The sequence below is a fragment of the Pinus tabuliformis genome, chromosome 4_1, assembly GCF_031772625.1.
Source record: "Pinus tabuliformis cultivar Carrire ecotype Pingquan chromosome 4_1, CPIR1, whole genome shotgun sequence".
Taxonomy (NCBI): Eukaryota; Viridiplantae; Streptophyta; class Pinopsida; order Pinales; family Pinaceae; genus Pinus; species Pinus tabuliformis.
In genome coordinates this window covers 591,574,105-591,578,684 of record NC_142303.1, presented here as the reverse complement: position 1 = coordinate 591,578,684, position 4,580 = coordinate 591,574,105, and the positions used below count along the sequence as shown (strand labels likewise).

Sequence of the window (4,580 nt, the reverse complement as noted above, 5' to 3'; positions counted from 1 at the left end):
AAAATCCACTCATTCTGGTTCTCTATGTGGATGAATTGTTATTATAGGGGAGGACAGACTCATCCAACACTAAAAGAGAGATCTTGCTTCAAAGTTTGATATGACAGATATGTGGTTGATGCATTACTTTCTGGGTTTCGAGGTTTAGCAGTAGGATGGGCATAACTTCGTGGGCCAGGGAAAGTATGCAGGTGATATCTTGAGGAGATTCCGTATGGAGGGTTGCAAGCCTATGGCTACTCCTATGATCACCAACTGGAAGAAGTTGCATGCTTTAGATTCTAGGCTGGTGAACCCCACTCTGTATCGACAGCTGATCGGTTCATTGATGTATCTGGTCAACACCAGACCGGATATTACTTTTGCAGTCAACACATTGAGTCGGTTTATGATGGATCCCAGGAGAGTACATTGGGTGGTTGTAAAACATGTGTTGAGGTACTTACAGGGCACAATGGATTTTAGTTTGGCCTATGTCAAGATTGATGGAGTTAGATTGATTGGTTGCACAGACTCAGATTGGCGTGGTAGTGTTATTGACCAGAAGAGTACTTTTGGGTGTTGTTTCTCATTGGGTTCAATAATTGTATCATGGTTCAGGGCAAAACAAAAGTCAATGGCATTGAGTAGTGCAAAGGCAGAGTATATGGTAGCTAGTCAGGCAGGGTGCAAGGCATTGTGACTTCGCAAGATGCGTTTTGGTTTATTTGACCAGATGTTGAGACCAGCTACGATATACTGTAATAATCAGAGTTGTATCAAACTCTCTGAGAATCCAGTATTTCATGACCGGTAAAAGCATATTGAGATCAAGTATCACTTCATTAGAGACTAGGTTCAGCGAGGGGCAGTGAAGCTTGAGTATATATCCGCTAATGAACAAGTAGCATGAATTCGCACCAAATCATTGCCAAGGGGAAAGCATATATTTTTCAAAGATGGGATGGGAGTGGTGAGAAACACCTTCCTCAGTAAGACGGAGTGTTGAAAATAGTACCAATGAGAAGTGTTACTAGCATTTTATCCCTTTTCGCCTAGTGAGCACATTAATGGCTTTTGTCTTGATGACATTTATCAGTTATATTAATGTCATGGTGGGAAAAAGTACTTAGAAGTGTTGTACCATGTACTTTTTCTAATGTTAAACTCACTTGTACTTTATAGAGTGACTTTATGTTAAAAGTACTAAGTGTACTTTTCTAATATTAAAGTGAGGAGAAAAATCACTTTATGAGAGAAATTATAAAGGTACACAACTTAAAAAAGGTACTAGGAGACTTTTAAGTGATGTGGTCAATGTATGCGGGGGGTCATTTGGGAGAAATGATCTCAACCACACATCTTGAGATTTGAGGATGAAATCTCAGCCATTGGATCCTAGGTTTAGGGATTCAATCTTTTCCAAGGAGACAAAAGAGGAAAAGGGAAGTTCATTCTTCACTACACACTTGAGAGAGCATTGAGAAGAGACTGTGCAGTAGAAAGGAGAAAAGGAGGAAGGGTTTTGTGTGAAGGAAATTGAACAACAAAGAATTTAGTTGTCGTTCGAATCTCAAGACGCTGAGCTTAAGCCTTGGAGGAGGCTCGAATATCTAGGGAGCAGCTTCTTAACCTTCAGCACCCAAGTCAAATTAATTTCTGAGCTAGAGGCAGTGTACAGAGCTTATTCCTCTCACCCATTTGTCAGCAGATAAGAGGCCGAGAATTTTGGTCTTGGGCAACGTAAATCTCAAGCTCCCAAAAATTTCGGGACTCTTAGTATCCCGAAAATTTCGGGATTGTCAGCGCAAAACTCGACGAGGCTTTTGTGTGTTGTTTCTAAATGCGTTTTAGCTCAGTGTTTGTGTGAGAACAACCATCTAATAGCCTGTGTGAAAGCCATGCAGACAGACTGAGTTTCTAAGTGAAGAGGAGCCTATTCAGAAATACAAATACCTGTGTACTTTGAGCTGATAGGAGGTTGACTTCTTCACTGAAATGAGAGGACTATGAGAAGAAAACATCATCCCAGAAATTACATTGACAGGAACCTCTGAGAAGGAAACAAAAGGGAGATAAGTCATTTATTTCCGCTGTGTAATTATTTCTTTAAAATGCAATAAAATCCTCCTTTGAAGACTGGTTTTCCCCAAGAGACTATGTGGTTTTTCCAGAGTCAATTTGACCAAAAAATAAGTGTCTCTTAAGTGATGAATGCTTGCATTAATTATCAGCTATTAGGAAAGTGAAAAAGTGTATATGCACTCTTTATGTTTGCAAAAATTCATGTAGAATTTATATCATGCATGTCGAAACATGTGGGTTGGGCCTAATCAAACACTTGCAATATTGTAAATTGGGTTAAGGGTGCAGGTCATTATATTAATTAGAGGAAGGATGTGTTGGATAAACAATTAAGCAATCACATAGCTACAGTCTATAGGATGCAACAACCAAAACCAACGTTCCAAGGAAGTAACAAGGAGGAAGGAGCATGTTGACTAGAACCATCGAGGAAGATCTCAAGTTGGGCCCTACTCATGACAACGACTTAGAGGGAATCAATCACTAGTGAGGTGACCAAAAATAGAGTTGAAAAAACGAGAAAATAGAGAGAGGGGGAGGAAAAAAGAAAAAAATGGAAAAGACTAATTCCGACCATTGGAATGAATGATCCACAAATGGGAGAATACTATTGCATGCTAAAAATTCAAACACGGTAATCTCATTATCCAAGCAAGCTTTATACATCCACTGATAATATTTTTGGGTTGGCTCAAGTAGAGGCAAAGGCAACACCAACTCCTTAGCTTAGAAACTTTACAAGAAAGTCACTTGTCATCCACAAGGTAAAGGAGACTAAGACAATAAGCAAGGTATGCCAAATGTAAACAAAAAAATCGAAGATAGACGGTCGTCCCACAAAGGATGAAATATTTTAGGATCAAGAGGCTCAATAGCCCTCTCGAAGGCATGGTATAAGCCTCAAACCATGGTGAGGTTTCCCTCCTAGAAATAACTTCCCTCAGACAAGCTAATGTGTAGTCTCAAAATCTGGGTGTCATGCCACGGTGTCCTTTTCCACATCACAAGGCCATCTCTCTTCATCTCTGACAAGAATCCACCCATACCTGGAGGTTGGTATGAACCCTCCATACTTCTCTACAATATACTCCTCTTCACGTTGATCCTTGGTCGTCTTCCTTCGCAAATCGAATGGGCGTGTCTTGGCTGGGAACAGCTTGTCTTCAACTACGCACGCCTTTGGTTACGCACATCTTTGGCTAGGCGCGCTCTTCATGTGCCCGTCTCACCAAAGTCGTTCCAACGAAATAATCATGGGCATTATTCATGTCGTTCAATTCATTCCACCAAAATTGACTCAGCCTAACTCGAGCACATTCGAGCGCGTAAGCCTGAGGTCTTGACAGTGGGAGGTCCATGCGCGTCAAGTGAGAAGGGCCAAATATGTTGAAAGCTCCTATAAAATAGCTCATAAGTCCACGAAGAGGTCTCAAACGTAAGAATATATCCTAAAAATCATGCAAGTGACCTCCAAAAATTATGAAATGACCCTCTCCAAGTGAAAAATAATGAAGCCACATGTTCACAAATAGCAAGTAGATGTGTCCGCAAAGGGTTTGGAGCTCTATTCCAATGCAAAATAGCTAGAAAGATGATGAAATAGGAGGTCATTCAAGGATATTCAACATGGAATGTTAAGAGGATGCCCATGCATGCAAAATTTGCCTAAATCGGCCTTGAATGATGTGACCAATGTCGTCGCATATGTGTACTACCATGTCAATTATGAAATTGCCCCATGAAATGTGATACCACATGAACAATCATAGAATCATCTCACATTGTCCCAAGCCAAAACTTGTTGAATACATAAAATGGGGACAATGCTAAACAAGCTTGACAAGAGTAGTGTTAAGGAGGAAGCATAAAAGAAATGCAAAAAGCAAAGGTAGAATAGTTAGAATTACGATACTTATAATTCACTGAATATATTAAAAAAAAAAACGTCTTAATGTTGGAGCTTGTTGAAGGATGTTTCCAAGGTAAGAATATAACCTCATAATCATCCAAGAAACCTCGTCAATTGCAAAATAGATGGAAATAAAGGTCATCTAAAGTGGCAAAGTTCATGAAATAGCTATGAAACTACAAGATAGTTATGCCCAGTTGTAGCTACCTAGGGTGCAGGCGATATGAAGACTGGTGAAGCACCAATGAAGGCAAGATTTGGAATATGATCACCATGGTAGCTTTAGCATGAGAAGAAGTGACTTTCGAGAGGCAAAAGCAAAGGTTACATGAGGCAATGCTATCGCAAAACAAGCAAAGGTGTGAGTTGTGATGAACTAGTGACATACTAGTGAAAACAAAAATATCTAACATGAGTATGTAGATGTTGAGAGAATGACAAAAGAAAAATGAAAACAATAGAAAAGGGTAGATATAGAAAGACAGAAAATTGGTTACGACACTAGGGTGGTACTAGTTAAGTCAAGAAGCAAAAGATTAGAGGAAGGATGTGTTGGATAAATGATTAAGCAATCCCATAGTTGCAGTCTACAAGATGGAACAACCAA

The 4,580-nt window shown here is 39.7% G+C and overlaps 1 pseudogene; it reads left to right on the top strand.

Moving 5' to 3' along the window:
* Positions 1-214: 214 nt before the first annotated feature.
* On the top strand, positions 215-682 carry LOC149177353 (secreted RxLR effector protein 161 pseudogene; annotated as a pseudogene).
* The last annotated feature ends 3,898 nt before the right edge of the window (positions 683-4,580 follow it).